Raw genomic sequence first — 19,167 nt, forward strand, 5'->3', positions numbered from 1 at the left:
GTCCATAAAGGTTTTGCCCCCTTATTACTTATTATAAAATGTAATATAGAATATACCATGCGCATTGCTGCCATAATTTTTTGAAACCTTAGTCAACGTCATTTGCGGATTTCCTCCAACTGTTTATTATTAGCACTCAATTGCGCAAGTAAATTAGCTATTCCTTCTTCTTGTCTTTTCTTCATATCGTTAATAATAATTGAAGAAACCAAAAACACCGAAATGTTCCACCAAAATAATTTATATGAAGAAAAACCTTTCAAAACAGTTTTGACAGCTGATTATCAATTTTGCAGGTAATCTGCCATATGTGAACGGTCAGATTAATTTTGTGGATTTATTGCTTATTAATGCGTGTTCTTTAATTGACCTTCCAACACCTTATAAAATTCAATTATCGCCCCATTTCAATGGAGTGGCAATATCAAGCATTAATCATTAAATTTTTCGTTCGTCAGGTAATGTTAATATAATAATATACAGGTATCCCTTGTATAACGCGGTTTCGATATAACGCGATTTGGAAAAATTAGGTTTCAGTACAACGCGAAATTTAGGCTTATATAATGCGAAGGGGAAAATACATAATTATAAAATCTGGTAACACTAATTTGCGTACCACATATTTATAATATGTAATGTGTTTTTAATGTAAACCGGGAATTACCCTTTTTTTGCCTTAGATAGATGGAATAGATATTAATCTAGCACCTTATTACGAAATTGAAAAGGAGCTTAAAAAACCACCCACCAAAAACTGATAACAGATTTTGCAATTATAAAACCAGTAGAAGAACCACAAGGTCCCACAACTAGTTTCTTATCCAATAGCGAAAACTATGTTGAAGAAATATCTTCTGATGAAGCTATTGCTCCCCCAAAACGCCCACGTGCAAAGATCTTTGAAGACAGTGAAACAGATTAATTACCATATGAAGTTTGAAGAATAACAATAAAGTTTTTAATAAACCTTTAATTTGTTTTAGTTTGTTTTTAAATTTTTTGTTTTGTGTTTTTAATTGTATTATAAAGTCTGAACTTTAGTATTGAGTTGAAATATGTGTGCATCTGTTATTTTGTATGTATTTTATTTAAAAAAAAAACCTATTGGAACATAACCCCCAAATTTATTTGAAAACTATGTTTTAGATAACGCGGAATTAAATAACGCGCAATTCTTCTGGAACGTAACTATCGCGTTATACGAGGGATACCTGTATTACAGAGTTTTTCAAGGAAACGTAGTTTAAATATATTACTATGTTTAAAGAGCAAGTGAAGTTTGACCCCTAAGTGTATTTACTTTCGTGGATTTAGTAATATAAAAAAAGCGACATTACAAAAATGTTTTTTGTTAATGAATCTTGACCAGGGCCGTGGAGAGAGTATTCGGGCCCCGGGGAAACTTGAGATGCGAACCCCTTCAAATTTTTTTTATTTATCAAATTGCGTATTATGTTATAGTGATATAACATTTAAACATTGAAAAACTCATTGATAAAGTTTTTGATAGAATTAATTATGAAATATTGATTAAGGGGTAACACCACTGTAGAAATTTCAAAAAATAGATTTTTTTTTATAAGCTTAAAAAATTCTTTGAACCTTTTAAAATACAGAACAAAAAGTTGTATACGTTACCGAAGTTTATTTCATAAATATTTTAAGCTTTTAACCAAGCGTTAGTGACTGCTACCTAACGATTTCTCCAAATTTCCAAACTTTAAACGCGTTTTTCTCAAAACACGTTTTCTGAAATTGGCACGCAGCATAACTCAAACAATTTTAAATATTTTTAATCAGGTTTTTCACTACGTCTGTATAATAACCTTCTTAAGAGAAGAGCGTAGGGGATTTTCGATAGATTAATTTAAACGATTGTTATAATTTTTTAAGTGCCGTTTTTTTAGTCCAAAATAGAGTTTTTTCCTTCAAATGCTTGCTAATTCCACAAAAATAAATATTTTTTAAATCCCCTACGTGTTTCTCTAGCTATTCTTATCTAGATTAAGAAAAAAAATGTTTCTTTGTTCCAGATTAAAATTTGCACCCTCTGTGCTGCGTGCCGCGGAGCTCCTTCAAGAGAAACCACATTACAAAAATGTTTCCAATGCCGCCATTTTGTAAAATTTTTCGATCAAACTTTGTAGTTTTGTATTTTAGTATGTAAGTAATAACTTCCCAAATCAGAGTGATTGGTTTCCCTTTCCTTCTATACAAAAAAATTCTTTAAAAATCGTGTTTATTTTACGCGTGTACAGTGGTGTTACCCCTTAAAATGAATTTTAGAAAACTCTTCAGCAGATCTGAAATAAAAAACGCAGCTGAAAAAAGTAAAAATTGTTTATTCATTTTGTGAGCCTTACAAATATTTGAAAATGACTGCCACGATGCTTAGAATTTTGCTTTTCTTATATCGAAGTCGAGTTTCCTTGCTAACTCAGATTCCAAATACAAGGTTGCCAATCCTGTTACTCGACTCTGAGTTGAACAAGAACGATGGTAGTCTTTGATCCTTGATAAAGCGCTGAACGATCTTTCGGCGCCGGCAACCGATACTGGCAGGGTGCAGAATATTCGCAAAGCAATGCAGATGTTCGGGAACAGAGTATCCAAGTTTTTAGCTGTGATGGCATTCAACAAGTCGAAGGGAGGCATACAACATTCCGAATTTCCAGGAAAATTCGCTTCAAGTGACACATCTCAATTGAGATTTCTTTCGACACATCAGAAGGGTATTTTTTAGCAAAATTAAGAGCTGCTGTCTGAAGTTCTGCTTTTTCAATTTTAGGAAATAGCCACAGGAATGAGAAAATTATTATATTATATTTATTCTTCGTAATCGTGATCATAAAATTCGATATGGTGACACCAAGAAAAGTCTGTGACGGAACTCTGGTAGAATTATTATTTACTATATTTTTTCAAGCAGGAAATTTCTTGGAATTACCCTCGAGTCCGGGCCCCTCTGAAAACTCCGGGGCCGGGGGAAAAAGTACCCGATCCCGATTCGTCTTCGAATCGTATTTTAGGATACATTAGCACCAGTTTTCCTTAGAGCAGCTTCAGTTTTACGCAACGATAAGTTTGGCTTTTCCACAAACAAAGCAATGATCTCATGTTTTTTGGTCATTGTTTGGGGAAGACGTTTTTAACTTCGGTGTACCGTTGCACCCATTTATTTGTGAACGTATTCGACTTTTTCAAATATTTCTCTGTATATAAAAATTTTTCTGTTAATATTGAATCTTATAATAACTTAGCTTAAACAAATTGCAAAAGAAGTAGCAGATAATCGAAGTTGAATACACTGTCAAAGAAGCTTTGAGAATGATTCGTAGCAGAATAATCTCAGAATTGTACGATGTATTTCTGTCATCTGCAAGTAATTGACCTAACCTTTTTGCGTTTTTAACGCACATTATGGTATGGTAACCATAATTTCAAAAGAGCCGTTTGAAAAATAAAAATGAAAACAACATTCGCAGACGTCATCATTTTGTGATATTCACTGAGAGCTGGTTAGCGATACACGAACACGAACCTTTTGCTTATGGTGCTTAATTACATACCTAAATGTGGATTGTAAACTATAACTGTGTGTACGTATGTAAGTGTATTTTTTTAGTAGCGCTATTCTTTTGCGGTCGTTTTAAGAAAAAAAAGAGTACAGTTGAATGTAGTAAGCGTGAAAGTAAGGTTCCTTGAGCATACATCGGCTAAACATAGTTATTTTTTCATTTCGCCTACAAATTTCGTTCCAAACAAAATGTATTAAACAAAGTGATATAGGTGAGTTTTACTTATTTGACTATTAAAAGTTGAACAATTCATATGTAATACCTATATGTTAACATTAACTCTCTTTTTGGATTTTGTTTATGTGTTACAATGAACAATTTGAGCTACGTATGCATACGAAGGCGTTATGGTTTAAATATACTTTTTTATTTACGTGGAATTTATTTTTCCGTTGCATTTATTTATTTAAAAATTCATTTATATATTTTTAAACGCTTTCAGGTCTATAAAAATATCGTTTATATACTTGGCAAAAAGATAGCACTTTTTTAACGAAATTTGTAGTGTGTAATCTATTTTTTCGGAAGTGCGTAGGCTCGAATTTCCGTGCATGAAACACCAAAATGATAGAAAACGTTTTTTTCTACTACCGGTCTCCCCTCGGCAGGCAATGGCAAACATCCGAGTGTATTTCTGCCATGTAAAAGCTCCTCGTAAAAAAAATCATGTGCAGCATCGTACACGTGGTAGAAGTTAAACTTCTGTGTGGTACAGTGGTACACTGGTTGAAGTTCCGAGAGTGCATACTGGTTCGACAAAATTTCGATATGTACGACTTCGCCCTGCGCATTCTTGACTTGCGGTGGCTATTGCCGTGTTGATTACTTGTTGAGATAGTTCACCAAGTACAGAAATGTCATCAACGTGTTGCCGGTTGGCAGCATTTTTTGCAGACTTTTGCCGTTCTCTATAAGCACGAACACGTTCTGCTGATGTTTTCGGAGTTTTACCACGTCTCCCCAACATTGATGTGCCACGCAGAACTTGTGCATTACTGCTCCTTGACGGAGCATCCGAAAGCGATGGCAAATCTGGTTGATGAACATCAACTCGAACAACAAATTCTTGATGAGTATTCCCTGCTTCCTGATCACTCTGGCTACTCCGTTGACTGAGGACAGCAACATTGCTTATAGATGCAGCCGCGGCTACATTCTCGAGGGCCCTTATGCGCGCTCGGTATGCGCGAATCCGCTCTGCTCCCGTTTTGGCTATTTTTTTTATTTTTTTTTTATTTTTTTTTATTTTTTTTTATTTTTTTTATTTTTTTTTATTTTTTTTTATTTTTTCTCCTTCGGTACCTCGTGAACGTTCGTCATTTTTTTTTTGGCATGGTGAAATCTGTGAAATAGAAAAATTCATGTAAAGCATACTTGTTTTTTGATAATATAATATATTGTATGTGGTTACAATTTTTTTCGAAAATAGCATTTTTGAATGTTATAATAATTTCAAGTGGATTCGGCAGTCATAATGTAATGCTAAGGTTCAGGTATAAAATGTAAATGCTCACTGACGCACATAAGTGTGTATGTTGGCGCGTGCACGCCGAGCGCATATGCACACATAATTACATGTGTCAGTGTGCGTTCGCGCTCTCAATTTCACTTGAACATTTAAACAGCTTTGTGATATTCGCTAGAAAATTATAGCACAGCGTCGAAATTGCGTTTAGTTGCAATTCTTTGGCAGATAGACTTACATTATCCTCACTTTTCTAGTATTATAATACTTTTTTTCGGGACCATGTTAAACAGGGCGAGTCCATCCGAACATCTGGAGATCTCCTTTAGCTTTCGGCTTCCCGAAAGACTTTCAGGCTGAACTGATGGCAATAATAAAAGCCGTGACACTGGTACAGTGTGATGCGATACCGGGATATGATTTATGCGTTTGCATTGATAGCCAGGCATTGATACCTTCTTGTCATTATATAGCCATTGCAGGATAAAAGCACTAAGACTTAGCAGTTTGTTTACCACAGATTTACGTATGCTACCGATTTACCGTCAATAAGGTGCAGTGAGTTGATACAAACAAAAGGGAAGCACAGCGCTTTTCCATAGGCGGTATCACTTTCAAGCTAGAATCGGATTGCCTGCTCAGAAATGATTGCAGAAGCTAGAAGTAAAGTTTTAAAATTTTCAGAGTTACATGGTCGGCCAACGGATAGAGGAACTCCAAATATTAGCAGTTGATTAAAATAGCTCTAAGTTAATTGGATATGTGCAACTTGCAACTTTTGCATTAAACAGTGTCACGACTAGCTAATGGAGGCGCGGTAACTCAGAGTTGGACATGAGCGAGTGGTAAGTTTCCTCGTAATGTTCCAACTGTAGCTGGTTATTGAACACAATGGATTGAAACATTGGCAATTGAGAATGAGATTTGTCCAGCATCCAATTGCAATTTGTGCCATTGAAATAATGTGATCCAACGCGTTATGCTGTTCAAACAATTGAATTACTTAGTGTTGGGTGATGATTTGGTTATTGATGTTGTTATCTAAGGCGCCACCATCTCCATCGTCACACAAATCAGCTGGATAGTTCTTACGTTCTGCCAGTGGGGCAGCCTTTCCTAGTTCGTCAGCTAAGAGTTGTTCGCGCAATATACCTTTACCAATGGAAGGAAGATTTATATGATTCATCACAGTCTAGCAATGATATAGCCAGGATAAATTGCCCTAAAATTTAAAATGAATTAAAAAAAGGACAACCGTGAGTCAATGAATTAGCATACGTGAATAAATGTTCCATTTTGCAATGGCTCAGCACCCATGCATAACCTTGAATTATAATGTGCTGGCAAGTGCCAAATAACCGTTCACCAAATATAAAATTGAACGAGACAGGCCATCTGTGTAATAAAAATATGTAAAATATTAATACGCAGAAGTGATTTGTTATTGCGTTGCTCTCCACTCTTTTGTACACACATACATAGTATATACGGAGATCAGCGCATGTCGGGCATATGCTAGTATATGTACGACTATATAACAGATCATATAGATAGTGGTTGCGACCAGTAGATTTAGGCTCCTCTTTTAGTGTAGCATAACGATAAATCAAGGCTAATCGTCTTCAAGTTGAAGTCTACATTTGAGATCAGGTTCAACTATTTTGATTTCCGTTGTTGTTGTTGAAGAAGCAGAAACGTTCCCCATACATATATGGGAAATGCTGCTGAAGTGACAGTCCTTGCCCGGGAATTAATTTTGATTTCCGTCTTTGACGTCTGGTAAAAACCAAGTAGTGTAGGAAATTTGAAAATAAGGGGCAAACATGTCTATCATACCACTCGAGCGTTTGCCATTGCTGGTGAGAGGCGATAACTTTTCGAGAAAACTTATTCCAGGATTTTATGTTTCATGCCCCCAGAGAGTATCCCACCGAATGGTAGTCCCAGACTAAGAAGAATTTTGAGGTTAATATTATATAGTAAAGTCCTAAGATAAATCTAATCTGTCATATATTAAAATACACACTTCCTACGAGCGCAGTTATTTTGTGACAGCACGACTTCAGGCAGCAAAACTGCAAATTGTAGTCGAATTAATCTATTTCTAATATTGCTGGCGACAAAACACAGGATTGTAGGAAAAAAAGTATCTTTCTTAACTTAGATTATTTTATAATCGGATTTCAGGAGAGAAACTTTTTATGTGTGATGTTGTTGTAGTATTCTTAATTTGAGTATACTTTTATAGGTAATCACGCTATTTTATTACGGATTGGGAGTTAAGTTCGAGAAAATATATTATCTGAACAGGTGAACCTATTATAAGGTTTTGTTAGTTTTTATCATTTTATCCTATAACCTGAAAATGATGCTAGGCTACGTTCATAAATGGCTCCAATTTGTGGAATATTCTTGCAACTACAAGGAGCTTGTAGAAAAGAAGTTTTAGGGAACATTTTCATATTAGGGTCTTTTTTGGGGTTTCTCATTGAATGACCTTAATATTTTGATTATTCGTTTAGACTTGTACCAAGTGGTTTGAATTTAAATTTAATAAATTTACGAAATGTAGATGCAAATCATTTTGCCGTCCCTTTTTATAGCTGCATACATAGCTTAATACACGAAAATTCGATATGTATTCGAAGTTTGGCATATTTTGCTCTTATTAAGTTCATTTGTTTATTGTTATATGGTATAAAGCAATTCGTACTGTTCTTAGATTAATAGTAGACTTTTAAATAGTAATATTTTACTTTTATTTATATACGTATTTATATGTGCTTTTACTTTAAGTATTGGTAATTCATGCCGTAAAATAAATATTAATCAGAAGTGCGATAATATCAATACAACAAACAATTTGTGGTAAATATATATTTGTAAAACTATATCTAATATTTGTAAGAGAACTAATTGTTAAGCAGCTCACAATTTTAGCCATCAAATCCGCCTTCGTCTTGTTTGTAGTGGTACTGAAAGATATAGCAACATATTTTGGTTTTACCTCCATTTTGGTGGAGAATGTTCAGAACTTTTTACTTCACCTAATATAAATGGATTAAAGATGTAGGATGTCCCACTAATACCGACTATTCTGTCTGAGTTCAATTTTAAATAATATGGAAAAAGTTCCAAAAATAACATACAAAACCGAAAATTAATACTTTTTTGGATAGCCATGATGTTTAAGGACTTCACTTAGCCTATTTAGCATTAAGTTTGTTGAATTCTCTGTTTCCCCAATTATAATCCTCACCTATTTAGCCCGCGTAGCACTTCGCAAAGCCACTTAACTTGTTTCTACGTGCTGCGTTTTACAAGAGCCAAAGCTTGATAAGAGAAGCTTTTTGGCACTGTTTGATATTTATTTTTTGAAGGTTCAAATACCCCCAATTATCCATCGACGATTCAATAAATTCAACTAATCCGCACCTCTTGCCGCCATGCAGCCCCACACCATAACTCCACCACTATCGTGTTAACTATACCAACAAAATTTTGTTTCTCAAGAGCAGTATCTAATTTACGCCAAAAAATTTGATGACCTCTTTTCCAAAAAAAAAACAATATTTCCTTTTACATAAAGCAATTCGTAATATTCTTAGATTAATAGTAGAAACTTAAATAGTAATATTTTACTTTTATTTATATAAGTATTTATATGTGCTTTTACTTTAAGTATTGGCAATTCATGCCGTAAAATAAATATTAATCAGAAGTGCGATAATATCAATACAACAAACAATTTGTGGTAAATAATAGGTCTATTTATAAGTTCGTGCGGTTTTACAACAGATGGCGTAACTTGATTATTATTCCATCGATCCACATTTCCAAACATTCATTGGAGAGCTACTGTCGTAAGGCACAAACGTCAGTATAAGTTTTTTATTTGAAGCGTAAACAACAATATTTTTACCACACTTGAAAATGTCGAATTTCGTGCCAAATAATGTGTTTTTGCGGGGAATTCTTCTTCATTATTTTAATATGAAGAAAAAAGCAGCCGAAAGTCATCGTATCTTGGTGGAAGTTTATGGTGAGCATGCTCTATCTGAGCGAACGTGCCAGAAGTGGTTTGCACGCTTTAAAAGTGGTGATTCTGGCTTGGAAGACGAAGAACGCGAGGGTGCGCCGCCAAAGTTCATGGATACCGAATTGGAGGAATTGCTCGATCAAGATCCGGCTCAAACGCAAGAAGAGGTTGCAAAAACTTTGGGAGTTGATCAATCAACCATTTCCAAACGTTTAAAAGCCATGGGAATGATCCGAAAGGTAGGCCATTGGGTGCCGTATGAATTGAAGCCAAGAGACGTTGAACGCCGTTTTATGGCATGCGAACAACTGCTTCAACGGCACAAAAGAAAGGGTTTTTTGCATCGAATTGTGACTGGCGATGAAAAGTGGGTCCATTACGACAATCCAAAACGTCGGGCAACGTATGGATACCCTGGCCATGCTTCAACATCGACGTCGGCGCAGAATATTCATGGCCTGAAGGTTATGCTGTGTATCTGGTGGGACCAGCTGGGTGTTGTGTATTATGAGCTACTGAAACCGAATGAAACGATTACGGGGGATGTCTACCGACGACAATTGATGCGTTTGAGCCGAGCACTGCGAGAAAAACGGCCGCAATACGCCGATAGACACGACAAAGTTATTTTGCAACATGACAATGCTCGGCCACATGTTGCACAAGTGGTCAAAACATACTTAGAAACGCTCAAATGGGATGTCCTACCCCACCCGCCGTATAGTCCAGACCTTGCGCCATCCGATTACTATCTCTTCCGATCGATGCAACATGGCCTGGCTGACCAGCACTTCCGTAATTACGATGAAGTCAAAAAATGGATCGATTCGTGGATTGCGGCAAAACCGACCGAATTTTTCACAAAGGGAATCCGTGAATTGCCAGAAAGATGGGAAAAAGTAGTAGTAAGCGATGGACAATATTTTGAATATTAAATTTGTAACCATTTTACGTCAATAAAGTTTCAAATTTCGAAAAAAAACCGCACGAACTTATTCATAGTCCTATTATATATTTGTAAAATTATATATAATATTTGTAAGTGGAGTAATTGTAAAGCAGCACACATTTTTAGCCAACAAATCCGACTTCATCTTGGTCGTAGTGGTACTGAAAGATTTATCAACATTTTTTTTTAAATTTCTTTTTTTGGACACGGTAACATACAACTGACTTGACCAAACCTGAAACATCTTCAAATCAATGCGATTCCATGTGTATATCATGCCTCAATGAAGGAATCTGGTGGAGAATGCTCAGAGCTTTTTACTCCACTTAAGGGGGGAAGCTGGTCTAGAATTTTGAAAAAATCGAAAAATTTTTTTTTGTCTTAAAAGGTGCTTTAGGGTCTTAGAAATAATATACCAAATGAGGGATGCCAGCAAAAATGTCTAAATGCCCAAATTTTTCATTCGACGGCAGTGCCTCGCAGGTATGCCCCGAACGCTACTTACAACTTTAAACGCGTTTTTCTCGAAATCATTTTTTTTAAACTGGCCGAAGACATAACTCGAACAAATCTTTACCGATTCTTACGAAATTTTGACAATACATTCGAAATACCTTTCTCCGGAGACGTACGTAGGATTTTTTATTTATATTACATAGTTTTTTTTTTAATCAACAATTTTATGTCGTTCTTTATAGTGAAAATTGTAACTTTTTGTTCAAACGTGCACCATTTCGCGAAAAAACAAAATATCGAAAAAATCCTACGTACGTCTCTTTCTGTTGTTATATAGAAACTAAAAAAATTTTATTTTTTGATCCAGGACAAAAATTAAGGAGTTTACGTCTTCGGCAATGGACCCACTAGAAAAAAAGGCGCCTTAGGAGAACTGCTGGACAGCGGCCATTTTGAAATTAATTCAGACGAAAAATTTTGTATTTGTACCATGAAAGCTATATTATTAAACCTATTTCACAGATTTTCGATTGATTCCTTTGTTGAGTCAAAATAAATTCATAAAATATGCCCATTTTTTGCGCTCTAGACCAGCTTCCCCCTTAATATAAACGGATTAAAGATGTAGGACGCCACATTAAGACCGACTATTTTGAAATTAAAAAAAATACTGGTTACTTTAAAACTGATGTTCTTTGTTATACAGAGTACAGACAAGAAGATCATATCTACTAAATTGTTACCTTATGACGTTTATTCTTTTGAGGAAATTTTTGAGAACATTTTGGCACCGTGACATTGAATGTAAAAGCTTTTTTTTTATTATTTTGAGTTTTAAGCAGAACAGTTTGGAGGCATAGGTGGTTCATGGTGCGAGATGTATCCATTCTTGTCGACTTGGAGGTGCACATGAATGTGTGCGAATAACAATCAAGATTGCCTTCAGTCACGATTTGGGCGTCCTCGCTTTCCTTATCCTCTTACAATTCTTTTCTGTCCTTAGCTGATTTACGGCTCGCGGGTTCGTACTCAACTATCAATGTATAATCTTCAGTGACTATCTGACTAATCTATTCTCTGCCGTCACTAAATTCGAGACAAAAAATTCTCAAAGTTCAATTTTGGCTCCTTAAAAAACACATAAAACACAAGTGTGAGAGAACTAAAGGAAGGCGCCCCTTGCCATGCATATGTTTGTTAACGTCGCAGTGGTGCCAATTTGCGAGTTATAACTAAATTCCCTGATCTTAATTGCCATTCTTCGTATATTAGTCTGATAGAAAATTATAAAATTTTTTTCTAATAGCTGTTGCCTGTCAGCAGGCAATGACAAACCTCCGAGTGTATTTCTACCAAGAAAAAGTCCTCATAAAAAAACAAACAGCCGTTCGAAAGCGCTACAGAACTATAGGTCATTATCAAGATGCGCACCACAAATAGGAGGTGGAGTCCGGCCATATACCCAAAATAAGGGGTATAAGTGCCAATTATATACACTTGTCAGAAAAAGTATCCGTACACAAAGATATGAAAGCAAAATATTAAGATATTCATTGTAAAAAAACTAAAACATTTTAAAATTTTAAGAGATAATGTTGCTTTCATTTCTTTGTGTACGGATACTTTTTCTGCCAAGTGTATTGTATAGGGTTTTTCAGTAAGAGCGCTTCAACTTTTGAACTTTTTTGAATAAAACACAAACGGTTTGACTTTTTTAACTAATTTTTTTTTTATTATCGAGTTTGAACATATACATTTAAGTATGAAATTCGATTTCTTTTGCATGACCACCGCGTGCACGTTTTACGAAGTCTAATCGTTGAACCCAATTTTCGACCACTCTTTTGCATAAATCGGCCGAAATTCCAGCAATTTCGCGTTCAATATTGGCTCTGAGCTCACAAATCGTCGCCGGCTTGTTACTGTAGACCAATGACTTCACATAACCCCAAAACGGGACGGCTTGTTAAATGGACCGTAAAATGGCCGATATGCTCTTAAAGTAGCAGCAACAGAACGATTATTTTCATAAAAAATTTGCACGATTTGCAATCGTTGCTCACGTGTGTAGCGTTCCATGATGAAATGTATACTAATGAAGTTTACAAATGACAAGCGAAAAATAAAAAATATTGCGTCGTTCGCCCTCCCTATCGGAAAAAAGTTGAAGCGCACCTATTGAACAACCCTATATGTTTAATTGACCATTCATGTATTTATGTATGTAGAGAATGCTGTCCAGATGTAAATTCGATGGGAAATATGTAGGAGATCATTGTGCGTTAAATATATTCCGGACTGAAGTTGTTCTCGCCATCAGGCGTATGTAGCCTCCACGGCTTCTACTTCGCGTAATGCGCTGGTGCCTTCCCCATTTCTACAACCCAACTCCCATTACCTTTCCGCACAAATTCCTTTGTGAGGGCCTTCATTAAGTCTGTTCCGTCAGACTAGAGTACGTCGGAACCTCACATCAGTCAAGTGCAATTCTGCATTGGCCGGTGTCGTCTAGTGGGCAGGGTTCTACATCCGCACCCGCTCGCTTGTCGTGACCGCCTCCCATCATCAGACAACAGCGGAAGGTACAGCAGGTCCAACGCAGACAACCTCACGCGTCTCTGGCATCACGGATCGCGACCCCTATTCCGGGGAACTTTAGGCTACTACAATTTATTTACATACAATGAAAAAATTTCTTGAGCAAGATTGATGAGATCGTTTCCACGACAGTCGGTTCTACGTTACCGAAACGACCCGGATTTATATCCGGCCAAGGACTGTCACTCCATTCCTCGTATGTAAGTACCGAGACCCGTTTTTTTTTATACCGAGACGGAATTTCGTTAACCTGAATTTCGCCTCTGATTACCAGTGAGGATACAATGTGCACCGTAAGGATCCCGAGCGAGACAATGGTGGCGGCCTAGCGTTTATAGTTCACCATACTGCTTAATATCGTCTTATCGATGCAGACTTTGACCGCAGTGACAACACCTTACAATGTCAAAGAAAAGCTATCCAGTCTGGCGGTGTCGAGCTCGAAAAATATATAATATTTATATGAATATATAAAATGTCACCTTCTGCCCGGCTGTATATCACGCTGAGATTGGTGCGCTTATCAGAGGGGAAACCCGTTTTGTTGTTGGTGACCACCACGGCGCCCCCACCGGGCTGGTGGGTAACTGCAGCCTGATTGCTAGCGCGAGTAGGATCAATAGCATAACTTAGGCGACAATTTGTTTTGCATCCTCCGGTCACCAGTTCGAAACGTTGTGCTACCTTACTTTCTCCTGCGATGAAGTGGGGGTAGTCATTAGGAAAACTAAAGCTTCCAAAAAAGCCATTGGCTCTGCCGGGATGGTGATGTTGTATAACTTGGGTCCATCGGGAGAAGAATACCTCAGAAAGGCCAATCTTTCCTTGGCCGCTCTCATATTCTTGCCAAGCCGAAAGCAGGTAGAAGCCTTGAAAGCCTGCCAACCAAGGAGAGTCTTATCGCCCGATTTCTTTCCCCAGCAGTGAAGGCACTCGAGGCCCTCCTGCTCCCAGTCTTCATGAAACACTTAACCCCAGCTATACTTCAGCATGACTTCCGCAGAGTGTACAGTACCACTACAGTACTCATAGCTATAAACATATGTCAATCGTGGGCATAACCAAAAACCGCCCCTGCGACAAGACTTTCTAGTGATATGCAGTGGATTAAGCCATTCAGCCATCATACCACCAGGACAACCCCGGAATACCTACTAATGTGCTCCCTGCAACATCTCCACAACTAGGCTACTATGCTTTAGGTTAAGGCTATGGTAAGATTCTCAGTAACTACTACTGGATTGCTACTGCAGGAACCACCCCCACAGGCATTTGCTGAAGGCTGAGCCACCTACTAGGCGAGTCAGGAGACATTTCTTCGTCTATACTGACGAGATCCAACTACAACGACTGAATCAGACACACATTAAACGACATTCTCGGTAGTCTCAAACCATCTTCTTAAACTCCCGAACCTCGAGTACCGTCATCTAAGTCTAACGACCCCCATCACAGACGAAGAGCTTCAGCTGCCTCGTGATACGCGCGTAATTTTTGTTCAATTACGTTCTGGATATTGTAGGAAGTTAAACTCCTACCTATCTAGAATCGACACCGACATACTCAACATATAATATAGTATGTTTGGCATGTGAAGGTACCCCGGACGATACTAATCACCTATTCATGATCCCTTAGACCCACTCACCTAACACCCCTTGATATTAACACAAGTAAATCCCGAATAAATGACTGCCCCTAGATCCAAAAATCAGCAACAGATAAGTAACACTCGATATTGGGCACGTGACTACGTTGTCCCCTCCTGTAGCGCTCTGAATCCGCAATCTCCTAGTGTGGCGCGGCCGACTACCACCACCAGGTCACAACAACAACAGCGGAAACCTTCAACTGAACTGCAACGGACTCTTGAATAGTATCAACGAGATGATCGACTGCATGTGTCGAAATGGAATCTTACTCTATTTTTTCTCTTAAGAAATTTATTTAGTCAGAACATATGTAAATGAATGAATGTGAGTTATAGAAAAGAAACTAAAAAGTTCGACCCATATTGGGGGACACCAGAAATCGTTTTAGAGGTATGGTTCCTTCGGCAAAATTTCTTATTCTGATCCCTAGAATATGATTTTCACAGAGCAATGGGCGATTTTTTTGCCTTCCCACAAATCGACCCGGCCTAATGTACAGTAACCTTGAACAGGCAGCTGCGGTTGTCGAGCATTTAGAAACATATATGTATTTACATACATATATGGGTGCAAACATATTTACGGAGCCGCGGGCACTCGACTTGACAAAAATTGAATATTGGCAAATAATTCTACGCGAAATATTCCAATATTGACTATTTTCGAATTGTCGAGAAAATTAGCATATGGGCGGCTCGTTTTATGAATGAAAGTACTTGCTCTTAGAACTATGAGCTCGAATTTATAAATCAATTTTTTGATGATGAGTTTTTGTTGCACAGTACAATAGTTGAAACTGTTCGGCGCCGCCGCGACTGTTCAGCGCTATGGCAACTAGGATGATGGCCGCTACGCCTGCGCCTATTAATGCATTTTGTTCTTGTAGTCGCTAGGCATAGAATTTTAGCTTTGGACGACATACGCATTTACAGGAATAAAGTGAGTGGCCTGTGTGTGCGGTTGTATGTAGATGCATATGTGTATATTAATAAGCATTGTTTTGCTGGAAGTTCAGAACACAAATATGTATGTACATACATAGGCTAGGCCATAGTATAGCATACATACATATGTATAAAAAATTCAAACCAAGCGTCCTACGAATGTTTGCGTGTATGTTAGTACGTCTGTGTATTATACGCGTTACGACGCTCATAATAGCAACCGCGTGTGCTGTATTGCGCCCGTATTTTTACATTCGTAAATATTTTCATTTTTAAATATTTACCGCAATTATGCCGAAAAATAATGCAGAAAAGTGTCGTGAATATAGACAGAAAAAAAAAACAAAAAGAAAATAAAACTAAATAGCATCACGGAATTCATTCACGAAAATTTAATAAAGTATAACCAGAAGTATCGTGGATACTTAGAAAAGATTACGATAAAGTTCCAATGATTTTAAGTGGCGATTTTAACGTACATTTTGCATTGGACACAGCGGTTCCTTTAATTGACTTTCTCAATACAACATTCAATTTAAAAATGTGTAACAATCTCACTGAATCGACAACACGATCAAAAACAACAATTGACGCGGTATTTCAAAGATATGTTGACAACATCGAAACCAAAGCATTTGTATCATATTTTAGCTATCATAAGCCCCTCGTATCATTTGTTGAAATTGAAAATATTGAGGATGAATAATAATAAAATGAAGAAAATAAAATATGAACTTTATAGCAATATTATAATGAACCTATAATTATTCCGCTCCTAATGCTGCTTTCGTCTCATTCTCTCTCAGTTTGTTTTACGGAAGGTTTCACTTCTATCGCGTCTAACCGTTAGACTGGTATTTTTTTTTTGTTTGCGTTTTGAAGTGAAAACTTCTTTAGAATCGTTGGGAGTGATTTGAGACTCGATGAAACGAAAAAGCGACACCAAAAAGAAGAAGAAAAAAGATATACGTATATATATGTATGTATAGAAAATGCTTCATTACCAGGCACACAGAAGGATGGCATAAGCAAATTTAAATTTGTGAATTTATATATGTATGTATATATGCGGATATATGTATATATGTATGTTGTGTGTATGTACATACAGTCCTGTGCAAAAAAACCGGACAGTCTAAAAAACTCCATTTTTTGAAGTAGTATGGATTTTATCAAATATGTTTGAATGTGGTTATATTCCATTGTGTTTTTAATACAAAAGTATGAAATAAAATCAATAAATTTCATACGTGTTTTTAATATTTTCATACTTTATTTGTTTTAGCATAGTCAATAACGAATGTTTTATTATTAGTTTACCCTTATTATATAATCTTACAGCTAATTAATTCAAAACAAAATTAATTATTTCATTATAAATGTTATAATTTGAAGTTTTAATACTTGGTCGCACCGCCTTTCGCCTTAATTACCGCTTTAATACGTCTCGGCATTGATGTAACCAAGGTTTGCAACAATTCCTCCGAAATATCGTTGTGCCAAGTGTCCATTATAATGTTATCCAGGTCAGTTTTGTTCTTCGGCTTTTTTTCAGCTGCCTGCTTCTTTACAATGGCCCAGAGGTTCTCAATTGGGTTTAGGTCGGGACTGTTACCCGGCCATTCCAATTGGACAATTCCGTTTTTTTTCCATAAATTCTTTTACCTGCAACAAATAAGGAATAAATCATTGGTTTTTTGATTCGACATTTAAACAAAACACTCGGGAGATTTAACAAAAATCATAACTTTCTTTGTGAGATCGGTGGCATGGCGCAGAATCATCCTGAAATATAACGTCCGTTCTTAGAGAATACTGCTCCTCAATGACAGGTATTAAATGCCTATTTAAAATTGAAATGTAAGCATCTCCGTTCACCCGACCATCAATAAGAGTCAGTGCTTTCGTTCCGTCATAGCTGAAGCAGCCCCATACCATTCTACCAACTGACTGTCTTACAGTAGGCAGTATGCATCCAGTTTTATATCTTTCGCCAGATCTGCGCCTCACATGGTGGATACCATCCGATCCAAAGAGGTTAAACTTGGATTCATCCGAAAAAATCACATTCTTCCAGTGCTCGACAGTCCAGTTTTCATGAGTTTTGGCCCATCGGTATCGTTTTTGACGCATTTTTTCGTTCAAAAACGGCTTTTTTGCGGGATGTCTTCCTACAAAACCGGCATTTATCAATCTCCTACGCACAGTAGATGAATTTATTTCGACGCCAGTTGCATCCAAGAACTCCTTCCTGATGTCTGCCGAAGATTTGAAACGGTCCTGGATACACATCCGCTTAATCATCCGGTCTTCAGCAGGCGACGTCTTTTTTCGTCGTCCAGATCCTTTCTTTCGCTCCGTTGAAGCCGTTTCTGCAAATTTCTTTAAAAAATCAGCAACAGATGATTTGCTGAAGCCTACTTTAGCAGCAATTTGACGTACGGACAATTTTTGCTGTGATAGGGCAATAATTTGCCCCTTAACGACAGCTCCCATTTGCTTCGATTTTGGCATATTTTTGATATTAACACTTGCCACGTATCAACTATTTCACTTATTGGTTAAATTATGATACAAATTAATTCAAAACTGTTCTATTTATACACAAAAAAAGTTACTTACCGCCAAGAAGCTTTATACTCAAGCTATAGAAATTTAAATAGGGTAAATTAGCTGTCCGGTTTTTTTTGCACAGGACTGTATGTGCCTCGCCACAGCAAAACATACGGTAAAATTTCTCAAGAAATCCAGCGCGCATTCATAGGCACAGCGCACATTCATAGGCACAGCATTGCATGTACAGTAGGGCGGGTCGATTTAAAAATCGCTTATTGCTCTATGAAAATCGTATTCTAGGGATCAAAATAAGAAACTTTGCCGAAGGAACCATACCTCTAAAACGAATTCTGATGTCCCCCAATTTCAAAATATCACCATTTTTGGCCTTTACATGAAAAAATCAGCTAAATGGCTATGTTTTTTCTTTATTTTTATTTATTTATAATGTTATCTATTTTTTCTCTTAAGAAATTTATTTAGTCAGAACATATGTAAATGAATGAATGTGAGTTATAGAAAAGAAACTAAAAAGTTCGACCCATATTGGGGGACACCAGAAATCGTTTTAGAGGTATGGTTCCTTCGGCAAAATTTCTTATTCTGATCCCTAGAATATGATTTTCACAGAGCAATGGGCGATTTTTTTGCCTTCCCACAAATCGACCCGGCCTAATGTACAGTAACCTTGAACAGGCAGCTGCGGTTGTCGAGCATTTAGAAACATATATGTATTTACATACATATATGGGTGCAAACATATTTTTTTTTTTTTTTTTATTTATTTTATTTTATTTATTGTCTTTGAATGGATACATTCTTACAGACTATATTAAGCTAATGTACAATAGTTTAGTAGTATACTAAGAAAAGAACGATTTAAGATGATTGACTAAGATGCCATACGGCCATGTAAAATCAGCACCA

At 36.8% G+C, this 19,167-nt stretch overlaps 1 protein-coding gene across 5 annotated transcripts in view; it reads left to right on the forward strand.

Moving 5' to 3' along the window:
- Positions 1-19,167, forward strand: part of LOC128864930 (uncharacterized) — a 54,434-nt gene that overhangs the window by 7,175 nt on the left and 28,092 nt on the right. The window contains exon 1 of one of the 5 annotated variants that reach the window (XM_054104700.1): positions 3,609-3,792. The exons of 3 other annotated variants lie outside the window; for them this stretch is intronic. The gene's annotated coding sequence lies outside the window, so the exon portion shown is untranslated. Of the gene's footprint in view, positions 1-3,608; positions 3,793-19,167 lie in introns of those variants that run through there. One more of the 5 variants, XM_054104703.1, reaches the window with a different exon arrangement.

This window comes from Anastrepha ludens, chromosome 5, assembly GCF_028408465.1.
Source record: "Anastrepha ludens isolate Willacy chromosome 5, idAnaLude1.1, whole genome shotgun sequence".
Classification (NCBI taxonomy): domain Eukaryota; kingdom Metazoa; phylum Arthropoda; class Insecta; order Diptera; family Tephritidae; genus Anastrepha; species Anastrepha ludens.